The 21,482-nt window shown below is 45.9% G+C and overlaps 1 long non-coding RNA gene and 1 pseudogene across 2 annotated transcripts in view; both read left to right on the forward strand.

Annotated features, from left to right (window-relative positions):
- LOC139019432 (uncharacterized) overlaps positions 1-21,482 on the forward strand; it is a 37,867-nt gene that overhangs the window by 4,256 nt on the left and 12,129 nt on the right. Inside the window, exons 1-3 of one of the 2 annotated variants that reach the window (XR_011473111.1) lie at positions 1,832-1,912; positions 3,036-3,148; positions 4,144-4,267. This is a non-coding gene — a long non-coding RNA (uncharacterized lncRNA). Of the gene's footprint in view, positions 1-1,831; positions 1,913-3,035; positions 3,149-4,143; positions 4,268-21,482 lie in introns of those variants that run through there. The other variant, XR_011473110.1, reaches the window with a different exon arrangement.
- Positions 3,172-3,729, forward strand: LOC139019568 (U1 small nuclear ribonucleoprotein C-like; annotated as a pseudogene).

The following is a 21,482-nucleotide window of genomic DNA, read 5'->3' on the forward strand; positions in this document are numbered from 1 at the left end:
ACTTAATATATTCACTTACTCAATAAATATTTACTGAGCACCTACAATGTGCCAAGCATGTTTTTAGGTACTTGGAATTTGGTAGCGAACAAAACAGATACATTCCTTGCCCTCATGGAGCTTACATTTTTGTGGGAAATAAATAAATAAGTAAATTTATAGTAGAAAGTGATAAATGTTATGGAGAAAGGCAGGTTAAGGGGGATAAGGAGGAAGTGTGTATGGAAGGAGGGGAGGCAGTTGTTGCTATTTTACATAGGGTGGTGAGTGAAAAACTTGCCCGTGAAATGATATGTGAGCCCAGGCCAGAAGAAAGTGAGAGAGTGAACCATGCATATATCTAGAGGTGCGCTTTTAAAGCAGAGGGAACTTCCCCTGAGGGAGGCATGTACTTCATATAAGGAACAGGGCCATTTATGCAGAGAATTCTAGGGCACTTGGTACTCAGAACATTTCAAAGGAGGGGCTTCAGGTCCTTGACTAACCCCACCCCCACCATGGCCCCTTGCCCCAAGACTCTCCATCTCAAATGAAAGAGCTTCTCAGCTAAAGAAGGAGCAGAGCAGGTCCTTCTAAAGCACATGGCCACGGCCAGGGCCCCCTCACACCCACTCTATGGCCAGCACGGTACTCAGGAGAAGCACCGGCTGGGGGTCAGGTGGATTGGCTCAGACCCAGAGAACTGCCTGCAGAGCCTAAATGAGTAGAGCTGCTGCACATCTGAGGGGAATCTTCAAAGGGAGCGAGGCTGAGCTGGATGGTAAAAGTGGGAGAACTTAGGAGGGGAATGGGAAGGCCCCCAGGAAAGCAGCCAGAACTGAGTCAGTGTCCCAAAGGTATAGTCTCTTTAGGGAGGAGTGGCGACGAGTTTGGGGTGTGAAGTCGGAGGGCATCTGTTTAAATCCTGCCTGCCTCTGCACTCTGGTTGTGTGATTTTAGGCAAATTACTTAAACCCTCTGAGTATCAGTTTCCTCACCTGTAAAATGGGGGTAAGAACTATCTGTTCTATAGGTTCATGGAGAAGGTAAATGCCTGCAAAGTGCTTCATGAATATTGGCTACCATTAGGGAAACTGAGGCTCCAAGGGCGATTTTCCTGCTCCCCGATGCTACTTGCCTTGCCTCAGAGGGAGAATGAGGGGGGCGTATTCAGTTGCTTGAATACTCACTTGCTCAACAAGCTTTTATGGAAACTCACAGAGCATGGTCCTAACTTACCCGCTCCTTCCTCACACTCCATGAGAACCATGACGGGTCAATGGGAAGGTGCTACTGGAGCGTGGAGATATGGGTTCTGTGGTGCCTGTTCTCAATGACCGTGTGCCCTTGGGCCAGGCATTGGTCCCTGTTGTCTCCTCTGTTAGGGTAGTTACCAGTGTAACCCCCTCAAAGTATGGACCACTGACCTGTAGCCTCGGCTTCCTGGATCATGTTAGAATGCAAAATCTCAGGCCCCTCCTCAGAGTCAGAGCCTCTGGGAGCCCCTGAAATCCCCCTCACTAGGGGATTTTTTGCTCACTGAAGTTTGAGGATCCCTGGGGGTCGGCTGTCAGAAATCTTCACAGACCTGGCTCCACAGATCCTCCTGGGTGCCAATGGGCTAGGCCTCACTTTTATAGGCACCTGCGGGGTTCTGGGGAAACATGTTCCCTGCTGCCCATTAGAGCTTAGAAACTGCTATGGTGTGAATGTTTGTGTCTTCCCAAATGCATCTGGTGGGGCTTTGGGGAGGTGCTTCATCTTGAGGGTAGTAGAGCCTCGTGAGTGGGATTAGTACTTTTACAAATGAGGCCCCACAGAGCTTCCTACCCCCTCTCCTCGAGATGATAACAGTGAGAAGTCTGCATCCTGGAAGAGCGTGCTCACCGGACCCTGCTGGCACCCTGACCTTGGATGTCCAGCCTCCAAAACTGTGAGATATAATTTTTTGTTGTTCTTAAGCCACCCACTGTATGCTATTTTGTTATAGCAGCCTGGACAGATAAGATACAGCTGGGCTGGGGGCCCAGTGCAAGGAATTCAGGGCCCCTTATTCAAAAGCAGGAGAAAAACTTTTTTCTTTCTTCTGTGGGCTCTGTCTTGACTCATCGTGTTTTTAAATTTGCTATTTAATGTCATGCCCTCTAGGCATGGGGAGACTTGCCTGGCGAGTACAACCCTCAGGGCCTTCTGGGATGCTGCCCCAACCCCCACCCTCCATGTGTTTGCACCCAGGCCTCTGCTGAGGGCACTGCAGCTCACAGGGTGACCTCTGAGCTCCGGTTGGAGCAGAAGTGATTACAGCTGGAAGAAAGTGCAGCCAGCAGCAACCTGGTATTTAGGGTGATTAACGAACGGACTGGAAATTTCCTCTGCTTTGGCCTCAGCCTGCACCTGAACTGTGGCCGATGCAGCAGTCCATTTCTGTATAATGTCTTTTGACAGCTGGAAGGAGGGCAAACCCAAAAGACTAACCCAATTACAGTAAAGGAGAGATCTGGCTGCTCTCTGCTGACAAGGTGAACACAAGGGCATCCCAATCGGGGGTTCGGTGCTTTGGGACTGGCGAACTGCCAGCAGAGCCAGTGCTTTCCTGTCCAGCTCCCCTGCATGTGTTTACTTTGCGACAAATGGTGGCTGTGACTCCTGGGCTGTGTAAGGTAGGGTGACGTGAAGAGAGCCAAAGTGGTTTGGCCTCCACGTTCTCCCCTAGCCAGACCTGCGATAGGTCCGCCCAGGAGAGGTTATAGTGGTAGGAGCCCTGACCAGGAACTCGGAAAAGCTGCGGTCTCCTCCTCGAGTAGACATTGAGCCTCCCTGGGCCCCAGGATTCTCATCTGTAACATGAAGGTGTAAAATTAGATTATCCCCAGCTCCACCTCTCCCTTACTTAACATTTAATATGGTTAAGGACTTAAAAGAGGCGTTTCAGCCTGGGAATTAATTTTACGGGAGGAGTACTAGTAAAAGAACATAGGGCAGAGTGGGACATAAACCAAAAGGTGTTACACCCATGAAAGGCTAAACTGTCATTAGAGTGTGGCGTTTCTTCATAGGCAATGGCGAGCCGTTGGGCATCTAAAGAGGAAAGGGCTGTGTTCAGAGCAGCACCTGAGGAAGATGTAGTGGGCGGCCAAGTTTCAGAAGAATTGAGGAGGAAAGAATCCAGGTAAGTCATTTCCAGTAGCACTTAATGGAGCGGCCGACAGCCTGCAGAGCCACACGCCCAAGTTTTATTGTGACCTCTGCCACACATACCTCACCCATGACTCACCTGCCGTGAGAAAGACACGTTGCAGTGGGAGGAAACACAAAGAGAATGCGAAAGATTACTACCAGAAATGGAAGCGCAGGCTCAGAGCCCGATTGGCAAAGCAACCAAAAGATACCTCTACTCCATTCTCTGCTCCTCCTCCTGCGGAGGAAATGATCCCACTTCCCCCCAGTCTCCCTGGCCCTCCCATGATGCCAGTGATGGGCCCTCCCCCTCCTGGGATGATGTCAGCTGGTCCCCCAATGATGAGACCTCTCACCCATCCCCTGATGATGTCCACTGGCCAGGAATGACTCCACCAGACAGATAAGGAGAAGAGGGGAGCCTCTTGCTGTCAGTTTTATATTACTTCTCTACTTCACCAGGCGACCATGGTGCTGTGACTTTGGGTGTTTTTTTTTGTTTGTTTGTTTTTTAAATATATTTTATTGATTTTTTTACAGAGAGGAAGGGAGAGGGATAGAGAGTTAGAAACATCAATGAGAGAGAAATGTTGATCAGTTGCCTCCTGCACACTCCCCACTGGAGATGTGCCGCAACCAAGGTACATGCCCTTGACCGGAATCAAACCTGGGACCCTTGAGTCCGCAGGCCGACGCTCTCTCCACTGAGCCAAACCGGTTTGGGCTGGTTTTTTTCTAATGGCATGACAAGGAAGACTTGCTCCCCCTTCTTATCAGAGAGAATAGTTTCGGAGGGGAGTAGGGGGACAAAAAAAAAAAAAGAGGCAAGTTTCATTTGTATTGTGAAATGTGAAAATAAATTTGTTAATTCTTTTAGTTAAAAAACATAAAAGAATCCAGGTAAGAGGCTATGCGTACATACATGTCTTCACCTTTACCAGGTAGCACCAATCTGCTTGCCTAAGGCTGTCTTCACTCCCTCCGCAGGCTAAGAGAGTTCTCCTTTCCGAAAACTCCCTCTGTAACTTGGCATTCTCAGGCCTCTACATTTTTTGCCAACCACATGGATGTGAATCAACATTTCATTGTGATATTAACTTGCATTTCCCTGGTGAGTAGTGCATTTGAATGTCTTTTGTGTGTTTATTGGATATTAATGTTTCCTCTTCTGCGAATTTCCTGTTTTTTGTCTTTTTTTTTTTTTTTAATGTTCTTTTAAAATGTCCACCCCCATAGAATCTGGATCCTAATCTTTCATCAGTTATTTGCAATGCAGATGTGTTTTCCCAGTTCGTATTGGTCTTTTAACTTTGTTTATGGTGACTTTAGAAAAGCAGTCAGGTAACTGTAACAGTTGAATTTCTCAGCATTTTAATTTATGGTTTGTTCTTTGGTGTCTTTTTGAGAAATCCTTCTCTACCCTCAAATCACAAAGCAATTTTTAAATTTCTCCTGTATTTTAAAAAGGTTTAAGGTTTCCTTTCATTTTTAGGCCTTCACACACCAAATTTATTTTGTATAGTAGAGACCCTGTGCACAGATTCATGCACCAATGGGGTCTCTTGGCCTGGCCTGCAGGGATCGGGCTGAAAGTGGCCTGGTGCACGGATTTGTTCAGGGTGTGTCTGGCCTGTCTCTCCCAGTCCCAATCAGCCAGACCTCAGCAGTAAGCTAACCTGCCGGGTGGAGCATCTACCCCCTGGTGGTCAGTGCACGTCATAGCGACTGGTCAAATGGTTGAACAAACGGTCAGACACTTAGCATATTAGGCTTTTATTATTTTGTATATGGTGTAGGGTATGGTAAGGTAAAAATCCAATGCTATCACTTTCCGTATGGATACCAGATGGTCCCAGGACCACTATTGAATGCCTCATGGCCCTTCCCTGCCTCCCAGGCCAGGAAGAGGGTTAGATAAGTGAGGGTTAGACAACTCTTGGGGTCGAAGGGTCTGCAGCATGGGCCGGTCCCTGGGTGCCCTGCTTGCCCACGCTATTCCTGCCCTCTCTCCCCTTCTAGAGGACCCAGCCCATGGCAGAAAGGCTTGTGCCAGCATGGACACACACAAGACTGGGTCTCCTGCCCAGGAATGGTGGTTCCTGAGACAGAAGAGTCTTTGTGAAAAAGGGAGAAGAAGAACCCTGATGTCTCCTGTGGGCTCCAGGCTGAGGAAGGAGGGATGCCTGGCACTGAGGGGAGGCAGGGCCTGGATTGGAGCCTCCAAGGTGCGGTGAGAGGCTTTCTAGATTTCTGAGGCTTCTGGGGCGAAGGGGCTGGATCCCCTGGAAGGGGAGAGAGAAAGCAGGAATAGGGCCTTTCTCCTCTCACTGTCCTGAGGGGACCCGACAAGCTCTGCCCCCCGCCTTCTTTCTAGAATGTGGGAGACACTTGAGGGCACCCCAGAAAGTTGAGGCTATGGCATAGATATGGAGCAGATACCAGTGGAAGTAGAGAAAGATTGTCTTTTAATTCTCTTTCAATACTTCTAATTGTATCTGGGGGAAAGACTCCCTTTGGTCTAACCCAGCGGTTCTCAACCTGTGGGTCGAGACCCCTTTGGCGGTCGAACGACCCTTTCACAGGGGTCACCTAAGACCATCCTGCATATCAGATATTTACATGACGATTCATAACAGTAGCAACATTACAGTTATGAAGTAGCAGCGAAAATAATTTTATGGTTGGGTCACAACATGAGGAACTGTATTTAAAGGGCCAGAAGGTTGAGAACCACTGGTCTAACCCGTCAACCCTGTGGAATGCTTGCTAATCCTCCCCCCTTTTAACTCTGAGAGACTGGGCCTGAGGCTTTGGAGACCTGGGAGCTGGGGTATCTGACTGGATATTTAATAACGTTGCTTTGTTTGTGTTGTATTTGCTTGTTGGGGGTTGCCTTCTATTCTGACAAGTGATGGCAGTTTGCTATTAGTGATGCTAATAGAAAGTTTCCTTTTAATACATGTATTTGAGCAAAAGAAAGCTGCCGTATGTGTGTAAGATCACATTTATGTGAACATCTGGATAAAGAGATGTAGAAAAGGAGGGTCAGCAGAATGTTGATGGCGGTCAGCTCCTGGTGATTTTTGTCTTCCTTATGCTTTTTTTTGGTATTGTTTGCATTTTTTACAATGAGCATACATTATTTAAAATATCAGACAATAACTACTTTTGTTATGGAGAAAGGTACATATGTTTAAAGGGACATACTAAATACATAATAATGCAAGGAATATATGGCTTTAGCAACATGGTTGACTTGGCTTGGGTGACTTTGTGCTGGGAGACTATGAGGACCGGCCCAGGCAAATAGCAAGGACAGCCTACCTGTCATGGGAAATTTGGGCACCTACTGCTGGGGGCTGGGCCTTGACTTTTCAGCCCTGTCCCGAGGATTTCATTTCAGTGTCTCACCGACAACTTTTGAACCAGGTAAAAGCATTGATCGGTTGACGAGCTGGGACTGAGTTTCTCTGGTGTGTTAGACCTTTGCCTTGCTGCTGGGGTCCAATCCCAGCAGGTCCAGGGGTCCCCAAAGGTGTGGACGGAGTCGGCGAAGAAGGAATGACACGAAGACAGCCTTCAGTTGATCAGCAGCCTAGTCAGGACCTATAGCCAGGATCTCCAGCCAAAGTTCTGGTTGGAGTTCTGGTTAGGAACTGATGAGGATCTGATGTTTATTGTCTAGTTACATCCGTATTTATACCAGCCGATTTTAATCCTGTCAATTTCTATTACAAAGGTTAGGGCGTTTCTTATCTCCATTCCAGGGAGTAAAGATTATGTAGCTTAACTACCCGCCTGGCACTTAATTAAGGGGTTGTATCCCCTCCCTAACCTCAGGGAAAGATCCCCACCTGGGGAAACAACCTTTCTCGGAGAGGTGACCTTGGTTAAAACACATGGCGCTAAAGGGAGCAAACATATTAAGAACAGTATGCTATATATGCCAGGCCCATTGAAACATATGCTGTGCAGATGTTTCTTTCCTGCAGTGACTGTGTCAAGCAGCAAGGATGGACCGGCTCCCGGCACCTTGCCTGCCTTTAGATGCCTCAGGTTGGGATGGACAAAGGGAATTTGGCCAGGGTCTCGATTTCTCTTCCTGGTGCTGTCCTATGAATGGTCTTGTTGTAGAGGACGGAAAAAACCCAAGCAACGCTTAGAGAAATGGAGGTACACAGCTTTATTACGCCGGCAGTCTCAGGAGTTGCTTCCAAAGTCTGAGCAAACCAATACGGTGGAAACTCTTCTTTTATCCCCTTTGGTTTCTTTGTCCCCCAAATATGGATGGGACTTCCAGACTTTTCCTGGGCTTTGCAAAAAGCCCTGTGTGTTGGGATGGGGTCCTTGAGACCATATCTAAGGGCTTGGCCTGGTGCCAGTGCTGATAACCCCCTCTGGGGTTTGTGTATTGTTCATGGTTTATGGCCTCTGTAAAATGTGAGCATTTAGGTAACAGGTCTTGCAAGACCAGATTGTGGAGAAAGGGGCAGTGACTTAATTATAGGTTATCAAGAATGTACATTAGGTTACTGGCACAGACTCAGATTGCTAGCCCCCCAAAACATCAGGGTTACATTGGAATTAGCCTTTTGGCCGTCTCAGTCTGTTGTTCTAGAACTGAACAGCCTTCTCCCTGTAGGCTGTTCCCCGTCTGCAGAGTGACCACTATTTGGCTCTCTTCCCAAAGAGTCCTGGCAGCTAGTGCCAGTTCGCTCCTCCGCGATGTAGGGCGTCATTTAACAGGAGCCCCTGGGGCGAAGGATTCCTCATGTGTAGCCACCGGAATCCTCCGCTCACCGCCCTCAGGAAAACGCTTTTCCAGATCACACCCTGAATGACTATTTAATCTTTAATGGGGCCAACACGTCCAGACAGAACAAGGAGCAGACAGTGACTCCCGGCTCTTCCTTGGGGATTTACCTGGCTTCATGGTCTGATTGCTGTGCTGTGCGTCTGATTATGGGGTGGATGGGGATTGAGCCCACAGTGTCTTCCATCATGAGATAATACAGACCATGTTGTCGCTAATCCATAGGCACAGGCCCTGCCCTCCTGGGGTGGCAGTCAGTCTGATGGAGGAGGCAGACTAATAAGGGCAGGTGTGAAGAGGGTTTGCTGCAGCACGTAGCAGTGGTCATTGAAGGGGGGTTGAGAGGGGTGTCTGAACAGAAGACTTAGAATGAGACACTGCGGGGGAGGGGAACATTTCCCCTTTTAGTTATTCTGGCTGGCCTCATAATCAAATGGACATGAGACAGATCAACAGGAGAAAATGATCAAATGTAGTTATGTATGTGCATACAAGGGTTCCTGTAAGACAAGGGGACCCAAAGGCAAATCTGACAGGTGAGGTTTCTATGCCACCTTGAGCCAAGGAGAAAGCGAGTAATGGTTTATATTTCTAAGGGAAGGTAGGCAATTCAGAGAGAGAGAGATGGGAAGGAACTAAATATTTGGTAAACAAATTCTTGCAGGTCTACCCAGAAACAATGGGACACAGCGGGGAGTCTAACAAACAGACTTCCTGGGTTCCTCCCTGTCTGCCACACCTAGTTTATGTTAAAACATAGTTGTCTGTGATTATAGCTCTCTTCCTGGAGCAGGTTCTCTGTCTAAATTCCTTTAGGCAATGTTTGGAGAAGGTCAAAGTTTCTTCCTGAGGCTTGTTTTTAAAAAATAAACCATCTTAAAATAAACAATATTCCAAAAAAAAAGGGGCATATTTGAGGTGGGAAACCTCTCCTCCCCTTCAACTCAAAGAAAGAATTCACCAGATGAGGAGAGGTGGGAAGGAGTGATCTAGGGAGAGGGAACAGAATATGCCAGAACCCAGATGTCAGAGGGACCCTGCTGTGTTCTGCTGGGAGAAGAAGAGAGAATAAGCTGGGGAGATGGGTAGGGCCCACATCCTGTTGGACCTCCTAGGACAGGAGTTCTCAACTGAGGGCAGTTTTGACTCCCAGGGACCTTTGGCAAGATTGTCACAGCTTGGTTGTCACAAATGTGTTGGGGGGGAGGGGGGGGGTGCGGCTCCTGGCATCAACTAGGTAGAGGCCCTGGATGCTGCTAAACATCCTGCCAGGCACAGGACAGCCCCTGGCAACAAAGAATGATCCAGCCCAAAATGGTCAATAACGCTGGTGTTGAGAAACTGGGTCTAAAGACTTTGTTCCTCCTTCTAAAGCCAAGAGGAAGCTTTAACCGAGTTTTACAGGAGAGGGACAGGATCAGATTTGTGTTTTAAAGTGATCAGTCCAGCTGCTCTGAGGAAATGTTGAGATCTAGCTGTTCTAGTTCAGGGCCACTCTTAGTAGTTCTGGACCCTCCTCTCCAGCTTGGGAATTTCCAGCCTCTGTGGTTCCCCCTGCCCCCTCCCCCCCACCCCCCAGGACTTACCCTGAACTGTTTTGTGGACCTCTAGGCCTCTACGAAACGCCATCCAGGTCAGAGAAACCAAGTCGGATACTTAGTAAGAACTAAGCAGGCCAGGGGGGTTTCCACTGAGCACAACAGGCACAGCACTAGGGCCTGTAAAATGCCTAAGGCCCATGTGTCAGGCAGAAAATGGTCCCCCAAAGATGTCCCAATCCCCAAAACCTGTGAATATGTTACTATACACGGCAAAGGGATTTGCAGATGTGATTAAACTAAGGAACCTGTGAAGTATGGTAGCAATCATCTCAGGTAGAAACTGTAGTTTAACTTTAACCCTGCTGTTTGGCTTCTGTACTTATTTGCTTTGTTTAACAATAGAAAAGTTATTTTGATTTTCTGAATTATATAAATCATCCCATTCGATTGAATGCCTTATTGATTGTAATGTGAATATCCCATTGGTTGTGGTCATACTGGTTTTAGAAACCACATTCCTCTGTACCTGGGAACCAGGACAGCACACTTATCCCAAGACCCGAGGGCTCCAGATAATGTGTCCCTGTCAACTCAGTGGTTCCAAGACCCGAGGGCTCTAGATAATGTGTTTCTGTCAACTCAGTGGTCCGAAGACCCAAAACTATAATATATCTCAATCTCGCTTCTGTAACTGCTTTGTGCAAACCAGGGTCCTCATTCCAAACCCTGGGATGTAATCAATACCTTTGTGATCTTTGCTTATATAAATCTGATGTTGGGGCTGGGGAGGGCACTGCGAGATTTGGGAGAGCGAAATGCCCTCTCGTAGTCTCGCATTTGCAATAAATATGACTCCTTAATTCGACTTCTTGAGGCGTCCTTGTGTGATTCGCGGGGTACATTACAACACTTGAAATGGGAAGATCATCCTGGATTATCTGGGCGGGCCAATGTAATTAGAAGGGTCCTTGTAAGAGGGAGACAGGAAGGTCCGATTCAGAAGAGATATGGTGACAGAAATGGCAGGGGGTGTGTGTGTGTGTGTGTGTGTGTGTGTGTGTGTGTGTGTAGGGGAAGAGATTTGAAGATGCTATGCTGCTGGCTTTGAACATGGGAGGTGGGGCCAGCACAATAAAATAATAAATTTGTGTGCCACTAAATTTCTGGCAATTTGCTAACATAGCAATAGGAAACTAATACAGCCTGGGAGAAGTATTAATGGACTCTGGCATAAAAAAACACACCCTGCAAAATTGAAATGAATAATGACATTTTTCAAAACTTATTTATAATATTTAATAGATGCAAAAATGTGTAAAGGCTAATATAACACACAACCAAGTATTATCCACTCAAGTTAAGAAATAACCCATCCAACTTCATTTTCCTATCTTCCTTCGGAAGGTGATCAGTATCCTAAATTTGGCATTTATTATTCCCATACAGTTTTATACCTGTACCTCCAATCAATATGTAATACTGCTTTGCATGTTATTCTATATAAGTTACATCATGGTGTGTGTTTTTCCTATGCAACTTTTTCTTTTATATTTAATGTGCTTTGAGATGTGGGTGAAAGAGGCCGCATGCTAACCTGACAAGCTCAGGGAAGGCCTGCAAGGCGGTCTTGCAAACTCAAGACCTAAAGTGACCACAGAGGATGGTCTAAAATTGAAACTTTAACTAAAAGCAGTTATGGTAGGTAGTCATGTCCCTAGGTCGGTATTTTCCCTGATAAGGTCAATCTTTACCTTAACTTTTTGCATCTAAGATAACATACCTACGAAACCTCAGAGTCACTTGTAACTTCCCTTTTTCTGGACCCCTTGGGGCAAAACCAAATGCGCCTGGGGGCCAGGACAGAGACCATAAATTCCTTCATTGTTATTGTTACCATGTTAAATGTTACTGTACCCATCTAAGTAAAAGAAGTTTGTGTCTACCACTTAACTTTTTATCCAATCCCAGAGGTCTCCTCCCTTTGCTTTCTATCACCAATAGTTTTCATGTAACCCACTACGTCTCCTCCTTTGATTGTAATATATAAAACAAAGTGAAAAACTGCCATTCTCCGGAGCATTATCCCAATCCATTGAGATTCTGCTTCCCGGCAATTGTCGACAGTTTGGTTCAAATAAATTCACAAAAATTCTTTACAGGTTTGAATGTTTTTATGTTATCAGAAAATTATTATTGTTGAATTATTCTAGTGACTACATGTTACCCGATTGCATGAGGGAGTTGAAAGGACAGAACAGGACTGATAGCTGTGTCCCTAACCCCTCTTCCAAGAAAAAGCCACAGAATGTATCAGTTACTCAGCCTGCCCTTATCTCAGCCAATAGGAATGCAAGGGAGACTAGCCCAAGGCTAGAAGTATGCTAGCCACCCCCCCCCACCCCCACCCCCGTCTTTGTGTAACCAGACCCTAGCTGCATCCTGCCCTTGCGTCACTAGCCCCCAGCCCTCACTCAACCAACCGGAAACGGCCAAATCAGTAATCCGAGTGGGCCCTCACCCCCCTGACCCCAAGTCCTATAAAGTCTTTGTTCTTTCAAAACTCAAGGCTCTCTCGCATCCTACCGCTACGCCGGTAAAGGAGGCAGAGGGACCAAGCTCAGCTTGAGTAAAGGCTCTATGCTTTTGCATCGGACTCGGCGCTCCCTGGTGGATCTATGGGGGGTCTTGAAATCTGGGCATAACAGGAGTCATACATAATTTATCTGTTCTGCTCATCAGCATTTTTTTTTATTAAATCTTTATTGTTCAGATTACATTTGTTCCTCTTTCCCCCCCCATAACTCCCCTCCTCCCAGTTCCCACCCCACCCTCTGCCCTCACTCCCCACCCATTGTCCTCATCCATAGGTGCGCGATTTTTGTCCAGTCTCTTCCCGCATCTCCCACTCCCCTTTCCCCCCCAAGAATAGTCAGTCCCTTCCCTTTCTATGTCCCTGATTCATTATAATCACCAGTTCATTCTGTACATCAGATTATTTATTCACTTGATTCTTAGATTCACTTGTTGATAGATGCATGTTTGTTGTTGATAATTTGTATCTTTACCTTTTTCTTCTTCTTCCTCTTCTTAAAGGATACCTTTCAGCATTTCATATAATACTGGTTTAGTGGTGATGAACTCCTTTAGCTTTTCCTTATCAGTGAAGCTCTTTATCTGGCCTTCAATTCTGAATGATAGCTTTGCTGGATAAAGTAATCTTGGTTGTAGGTTCTTGGCATTCATCACTTTGAATATTTCTTGCCATTCCCTTCTGGCCTGCAACATTTCTGTTGAGAAATCAGCTGACAGTCGTATGGGTATTCCCTTGTAGGTAATTGACTTTCTTTCTCTTGCTGCTTTTAAGAGTCTCTCTTTGTCTTTTGCTCTTGGCATTTTAATGATGATGTGTCTTGGTGTGGTCCTCTTTGGATTCCTTTTGTTTGGGGTTCTCTGCGCTTCTTGGACCTGTAAGTCCATTTCTTTCACCAGGTGGGGGAAGTTTTCTGTCATTATTTCTTCAAATAGGTTTTCAATATCTTGCTGTCTCTCATCTTCTGGCACCCCTATAATTCTGATATTGGTGCACTTGAAGCTGTCCCAGAGGCTCCTTACACTATCTTCGTATTTTCGGATTCTTTTTTCATTTTGCTTTTCCGGTTGGGTGTTTTTGCTTCTTCGCATTACAAATCTTTGACTTGATTCTTGCGCTCCTCTGGTCTGCTGTTGGGTGTCTGTATAATATTCTTTATTTCAGTCAGTGAATGCTTAATTTCTAGTTGGTTCTTTATCACAACATCTAGGGTCTCATTAGTTTTCTTGAGGCTCTCATCAAGTTTATCAGCAGTTTCTAGCAAATTATTGCAAGCCCTCAAAATTGCGTTTTTTAGCTCTATATCCTCCATTTCTGTCATGTTTCTTTGTCTCTGCATTTTTTATGCTTTCTTGGTGCACCCCCTAGTGGTCTTTGTGCGCAGTCTTGTTCTAGTTAAGCCTTGATTGTTGTAGTTAATACTAGAGGGATTTGACCACCAGGCCGACTGGCTGTGAGAATCAGCTGTGTCTGCCATGGGAAAACTTCTGTCCTCTGGAGAGGTGCTAATCTAGCCTTTGCCTGAGGCGATCCAGCAAATGGCTCTGCGCAGGGCTTGGGCGGGTTGGGTTGCAGGGGATCAACAGGGCGGGTGGAGGGAGCAGTTATGGCTGCTCTCAGTCTTGTTCCCAGAGGCTCTGCTTCTCAGAACCCCAGCAACCGCTGCAAACCTCGGAGAGAAAGCTGCCCTCACGTTCCGACTGATGCCAGACAATCCCGCTTCTCCCATTTGAGTCTGAGTCCCTAGAGACTCGCCCGGATCTGGAGCTCAGAGTCTGAGACTCCCTCCTGATTGAAAATGACAACCGCGCCCTCAGCCACCAGCCCTCTCTGCGCGCGCACCTCCGCACCTTTGTATTTTCCACACTGCGCCTCCTCTGAGCCTCGGAATGCTGTTCTCTCTCCTTCTAGTTGAAGAATCTCTCCTCAGCCAGTCTTCCTGTGGTTCTGGGTGATGTCCGTTCCGTCTTTTAGTTGTATTTTTGAAGTGGTTGTTTGCGGCAGCAATCTCCGGTGTTTACCTATGCCGCCATCTTGGTTTTTCCTGCTCATCAGCATTTAAGTTGTTATCAGTTTGGCTTTTACAAACAATGGAGCCATAAACATTTTTGAGCTTGTCTCTTGGTGCATTTCTGCATGGGTTTCTCCAGGGTTGATTTCTAGGAGTGAAATTGCTGGGACCTTAGATGAACAAGTTTTCCAGAGAGTTCCAAAGTGCTCCTCACAGAGGTCAGGCCAATCTTTATTCAACCAGCAATGCACAGACCCGGTGGTGATATTGTTAGACTGTAAAATTTTTGCTGATCTGATGTGTGTGAAATAATATTGTGTTGTGATTTTAACTTTCATTTTCAGGATTGCTATAAAATTGAGCAACTTTCCCTATGTCTTATAGGTCATCTCTGCTTCTTCCTCTATAAATTGCCTGCTCATTTCTTTGCCCATTTTAAAAAATAGAGCTAGTTTTCTTTCTCTTATTAGTTTGTAGAAATTCTTTATATTATTTTTGATACTAATCCTGTGTGTGTTGTAAATATCTTCTTCCCCCTTTTGGTGGCTTGTCTTTTCATGAAGACATGGTGTCTATGAAGGCAGGGATATCATCTTATTCCAAGGCAGCATTTGGGCAGAAATTCAGTTTCATGATCCACCCAGGACTTGAAAATAAGTTATCTAGTCTGTTAACTTACTTTCAAGGCTGGGCTGGTGCAGATAGTTAAAGGTGTTCCATAAAATGATTTTCGAAGTGAGGAGTATCTTCTGGACACGTTCAGTTTTGTTAATGATTTCTCATGAAATGATACCCAAATATTTATTTAAATCAGATATCACAAACTCAATGCCTACAGGGGCCCGGTGGATAACATAAAAGATTAAAATGGGCGGGGTGGGACATACAGCCTTCTTAGAGGCACTTATTTGAGGCTGCCTTACGTGTTTAATCCTCACAACAACCCTGTGAAGTAGTTGCCAGTATTAGTCTCATTTCACAAATAAGGAAACCTAGGCTTGGAGAGGTTAAGCAACTTGCTCAAGGTCACGTCACCAGGTAGTAAAAACACAACCACCACCAGGATTCAAAGCTAGGCTGTCTGCCTTTAGGGCCCACAACCCTAACTATGATGCTAAAACGCTGTGCCAGGTACAAGAAATAGTTCGCATTTCTCTTAACTGTACTACAAGGAATATGGCAGTGCTGGTGAGATTATGAATGGCACTGGGCAGTGGGCCTCAGTGTTTAAGTACTAATAATCAAGTTCAGTAACTTTATAATATAGCTCTGGCCAAATAAAATATTTTTGTGGGCTGCCACATTATGACCTTTGACATGGCCCAGAATGAATTGTTTGTTTACAACAGGGGTCCTCAAACTTTTTAAACAGGGTGGGCCAGTTCACTGTCCCTCAGACAGTTGGAGGGCCGGACTATAGTTTAAAAAAAAACTATGAACAAATTCCTATGCACACTGCACATATCTTATTTTGAAGTAAAAACAAAACAAAACAGGAACAAATACAATATTTGTATTTGCATGTGGCCCGCGGGCCGTAGTTTGAGGACCCCTGGTTTACAACCTGAACTACCCTCGGGGTAACCAGGTTCCTAAGAGCCATGTATACTACAGGAACCTCTTTCCAGTCACAAGTACCTCCCTGTAATATGATGCTTAGGAATTTGGAGTCCTCAATACAGCCTCACAGACTTTAATCACATCTCACAGTGTCTTTCCAGACCGAAGTTGCCATTGATGCAACCGTCACAGGACCTGGGACTGATGTTCTTGGTGACCACTGGCTTTCCACTAAACCTTGTGAAAATGATTGTTTTTTTTCCTCCCAGGTCAAAGCAAGGGTCTTGATATCTGTCACTTACTTGAAAATACTGCAGCATTGACGTGCAATGCTGTTTAGTTAGTTAGATTAAGCTTCCATTCCAGGAGCACTCTATGCCCCAGAGGCGTCAGCCAGCATTCTATCACAAAGGTTGGCTGCCAAGGTGGCCCTTACAAGTGCTGTATTTTGCTCTACAGCAGACAGCTGCTAATCAGCACAGTGATATAAATGGATTTTATCTGATGAATTTAGTGGCTTGGTAATTAGCATGGAGAATGATAGACAACAGCTCTTACTGATGAAACTAAAGATAGTCAAGGTATGTGAATAGGTTAGAATATTTTAGAGGCATTCCTCACAGTTTGCCCAAGCAGGGTTTGAGTCTAGTAAGGTCATTAGTATGAACCTGTAAAAATGGTGCAAACACTTGATCCTGAGCCACTCCTGTCTCCCAACATAGTTTTTTGTTGTTGTTTTTTTGGGGGGGAGAGGAGGGGAAGGAGGGTGTTCTTGTTGGCTTACGCTGACCAGGAGGATAATGAAATGCCTCTGGGATGTTGGTTCCTCCTCCAGTGAAGTATTTATGCCAGGGAGTGCTTGGGTCACTTAAAATGACAGGAACTGGGCCTTTGTGGAACCGACAGCGCAGGCTGCGTGAAATGTTCTGTGCCTCATTGCTCATGAATGTTTATTTAATAGATGTGTCTACATAAAGGGGTAAAATATGGTCTGAGGTTTGCTTTTGTCATAACTTAATAGCAAGGTAATGAGTAGGCAGCTGACTCTCACCCACTTCAAAATGTCTCAAGCTACTTACAGGCTAAAATTAACGTAGGCTAGTTCCCCAAGACAAGATAGTGACTGAGTCAGACCTCAGAGGTGAGAGGTGGCGACGGGAGGCCCCAGGAGTAGCCGGTCATCCTTGCTTCCCAGGCCCTCCATGCTGTAGGTGGGCCTTTGAGACCAGACTGGAGCCAGCTCTCTACGCTTCCTTCCCCGGCTGCGTGAGGTTGCCTGCGAGGGCTGTTGGGAATCTGAGTCTATATGAGCTGCAGAACCAAGCACCTCCTTGGAAGCCTGTCCCCTCCCACAGCAGGAAACAAACAGAAAAGCTGGGCTTCGGGAACCAGCTCTGCAGAACGCTTGCCAGTAAACGTTTTAAAGTCTGAATTAGAGAAGTGAGTTTTCAGTTTGCATTTTTAAAAACAATATCCTCCCCAGCTCACTGTGCTAGATTGTAGAAGCCTGCAGACACAGCCAGCAAGACTGTGAAGTGGGGCCTCTTTACTAGGGTGGCAGTTTAAACACATGTCCACAAACTCTTTGATACACCTCCCTCCAAAACGTGGAGCTTAACTACTTCCCCTTGAGTGTGAGCTGTCTTGCTAATGGAATAGCATGCAGCAGCAGTGACAAGGTATGGCTCCTGAGACCCAGTCATCACAGGCACTGTGGCTTCCTCCTCGCTCTTTCTCTTGGTCACTCACTCAGCAGGGGGCACTCACTCAGAGGACACTGGACAGCCCGATGGAGAGGTGCTTGTGGCGGGAATGGAGGCCCCCTGCCACTATGAGGCCTTCTGCCAGCAGCCACGGGAGCAGACCGTCTCAGACGCAGATCCTCCAGCCCCAGTCAAGCCTTCAGATGGCAGCTACCCCAGCTGACTTCATGATGCAACATCACAGGAGACCCCGGGCCAAGTCACCCAGCGAAACCACTCCTCAATTCCTGACCCACAAACCTGTGAGATAAGGAAAGCTAGTTGTGTTATTACACTGCTAAGTCTTGGGGTAACTTGTTATATATAGCAAAGATAACCAGCACAAGTAAGTTACCCTCTAGGTGAGTAGTTCTTACCCTTTGGAGTGTCAGGGATCCCTTTGAGAATCTGATAAAAGCGATGGACACTCTCCTCAGAAATATGCGCAGTCACAAAAACACATAGCTCATGGTTTCTGGAGGATCAAATATTCGGATAAAGTCCACGAATGGGTATCAAGTTAAAAACTCCTTCTTTAACTATTACAGTAGTGCAAGGTTGAGCTCTTTCCCACAGAATCCTTTTCCTGTGGATGACTAATTTGAAACATTTTAAATCCTTTCCTTCAGTTTATTTTTCCTTGAGATAGAAGCACAGACTAGAGAAGGACCCCTGAGCCCTACCACATTTCCCTAGGCTCTTTCCACCCGTGCATTTCTGGGAGCAAAGGGGTCAAACTAACTTTTCTCATGGTTCTATTTCTGTGACTCAGTTCTTCTGGAAGAGTGAGGGTGAATGGTGGTATTTCCAGAATCAGTAATTATTAGGAATTCAGGAAGGAAGAGTGTTCTTGAAAGATTAAAGCCCCAGGGTTCAGAGCTAAATGAGTTGGCTTGGTTCATATTCTCAGGACACGGTAGAGCATTTCGGGGAATCCCACTGAGCTCATTCTCTATCCACTGGAGCCCCTCCCTCCTTGTTTTCACATTCACTTATTTCTGGCTGACATCCCTGGTACAGAGAAGCCTAGTGGTTTCTCCCCATCTTCTGCCTGGGGAGATAAAGGCCTCTAAGAGGACATAGACACAGGAGAAAACAATTAAACTTCCTCTCTGAGGTCAGTATCTGCTAAATCCCTTGAGGCCATGACTTCTTTTCTTTTTTTAAAAAAAAATATTTTTATTGATTTTAGAGAGGAAGGAAGAGGGAGAGAGAGACAGATACATCAACAATGAGGGAGAATCATTGATTGGCTGCCTCCTGCACACCCCACACTGGGGATTGAGCCTGAAACCCAGGCATGTACTCTGACCGGGAATCAAACTGTTCCCTCTTGGTTCATAGGTCAAAGCTCAACCACTGAGCCATGCTGGCTGGGTGAGGCCATGATTTCTGATCAAACCAAAGATAGTAATTGCAGCTCTCTGAGTCACTTCTGCTTTGGGAACCCCAGCATGGTTCTCATTTCCATCCACGAGCACATTTCCCTGGGCTGCAGAATGTCGTGTAATGCAGGCTGTGTGGACCAGGAAGAGAGGCAGTGCTTGGTGGCATGATGGTGTGATATTTGGGGCAAATTAGGACATCTTCACAGGGGCTGGGGCATATGATACTGGAACTGTGGAGAGGTCTGGGTTCAGAAATATTTGTTAGCTAAAACATGAGGATAAAAGAACTTGCTTGTTCCCTAGCCATTTTGCTCAGTGGCTAGAGCATCAGCCTGAAGCTTGAAGGGTCCCCGGTTTGATTCAGGTCAAGGGGCACATGCCCAGGTTGTGGGCTTGATCCCCAGTAGGGGGTGTGCAGGAGGCAGCCGATCCATGATTCCCTATTATCGATGTTTCTATCTCTCTCTCCCTCTGCCTTCCTCTCTCTCTCAAATAAAATCAATAAAAACATATTTTTTTAAAAAAAAAGCCCTGAAAACTGACCGGTAGGGGAGGAAGAGAAGCCCAGTAAAGAGTGAAGGGATTGATTGATTGGAGAGTTTGGGAGAAGAACTGGGAGGACAAGATGTGAGAGAAATCAGTGGATGAGGGAGTTTAAGAATGGAGGGAATGTTAAGTAGTTTCACATATGAACAGAGGGTTCAGGGAAATGAAAGTTGAAACATGTCAGTTGTAGTTAGCATGTAGTTAGCATGGATCGTCTTGGCAAGAGCTTGTTAGAGTGGAGGAGGTGAAAGCCTGATTGGAGCAGGCTAAGGAGTGAATGAATTGACATGGCTCCCATAAAAATGGCTAAACAGTAGTCACCCAAGGTTTGCGACTGGACAAGGCAGAGACTTCCGTCAGCCCCGATTTTGGGCTGCAGTCTAAGAGGAAGATGGGAGGTTCTTCTGAAAGGATCGTTTTCATTTTGATGTTTGTTCATAATCTACTTTCACTGAATGAGCAAAATTATATTTTTAATAAACAGAGGTAGCTCTCTAGAGATGTAAACTTCTGGTGTGGACAAGATGCCACCAAATGAACATAAAGAAATAGATCAAAAGCCATCTGCCCAAATTAGGACTGTCAGAGAAGAAACAGCCTTGCCAGGGACAGTGACATAAGTTGATCATGAATCAAAGAACTGAAGGACGAAGGGTTCCGAGGGGAGAAGCAGGTGATCCACAGGTGGGGGATGAGGTGATAAAATGGTCTCTGCTGCCTTGTCTAAGTGGATATAACCTGAGATACTCAGCCTCTCTGAATAATTAGCACCAGTCTGAGATGTATCTAGAGCAGTGATGGCGAACCTTTTGAGCTCGGCGTGTCAGCATTTTGAAAAACCCTAACTTAACTCTGGTGCCGTGTCACAAATAGAAATTTTTTGATATTTGCAACCATAGTAAAACAAAGACTTATATTTTTGATATTTATTTTATATATTTAAATGCCATTTAACAAAGAAAAATCAACCAAAAAAATGAGTTTGCATGTCACCTCTGACACGCGTGTCATAGGTTCGCCATCACTGATCTAGAGAGCAAAGAAGAGATGGACAAATTGCAGCAAATAATTCTAAGACTTCGATTCAGGACACAGAACATAAGAGTTGTAGTATTATTTCACTTTAAATAAATTTATTTCCTTTACATTTTAACAAAACATTTTCTGTGTTTAATAATAATCTTTCTAGTTAAAAATAAAAAAGTGAGTATAGACAACATTTTCCAAGAAGCTTCCCCAGGCCGCTGGCAGGTGCTGCCCTCATGATTCCTGCTGTGGTTCTCTGTGCTCAAGATTCACTGAAGGCCTATCACCAACCTCTAGGGCTATGTTACTATGACAACCAGTCTAGTGATTCTGTCTCTTGGAGACACTGGCTACCTATGAAGCCCAGCCCTTTGGCAGAGCTCAGTATGTGGGTCCTATGGGCCACACTCCCGTAGGCCTGCTTTCAGGTTTAGATAACATCTCAAGCCCCATGGGAAGCGCTTTTCCTGGCCGGAACCCTGTTCCCACTGCAAGCTTCCCTGCCACTGCCCCGCTGCTGGTCCCTCACCATTGCTGCTGAGCTGGTGTGTCCTGCTGGGACACCTAGTATATTGTGTAGGCCAGAAAGATTGAATGTGAGGGCCAGCACCAGCTTCCAGGAAGCCAGGCTGAAAGCCCACAACTCTTCCACCATGTGCTCAGTCTCACAAAAGCCCCGCTGCCTACGTGCTGTATCCACAGAAACTGCCACCATGCCTATTAAAAGACAGGAAGCAAAGTCATAAAAGACACATTTCCTGCCAAACATTTGGTGACAACCAGATATAAGAAGAGGAACCATAAAGTAGGAATGTGAGGATGACCGTCACATGCCCAGATGCCTTTCCTGTTGAAGAACGGCAGCTTGGACGATGGAGTGGGGGACTTGGTCATGTGGCTGTGAGTTTAGTAGGACAGTCACACAGGCAGCTCTCTTGCTTGTGAGCTGAGAAGGACCGAGCCAGACTCCAGGTTGGTTTCTGGGAGTACTGGGCTCTTCGATGTCACAATGAAGCAAATATTGGATATTCTACAAAGTTAGAAGCAGATCAGACTTATTTTGCTGACCTTAGAAGCCGTGTGACTTCTTTGGTGGCTGCGGCTGACTA

Source organism: Myotis yumanensis, unplaced genomic scaffold, assembly GCF_028538775.1.
Source record: "Myotis yumanensis isolate MYYU_CA2020_CCGP unplaced genomic scaffold, mMyoYum1.0.hap1 SCAF_11, whole genome shotgun sequence".
Lineage (NCBI taxonomy): Eukaryota > Metazoa > Chordata > Mammalia > Chiroptera > Vespertilionidae > Myotis > Myotis yumanensis.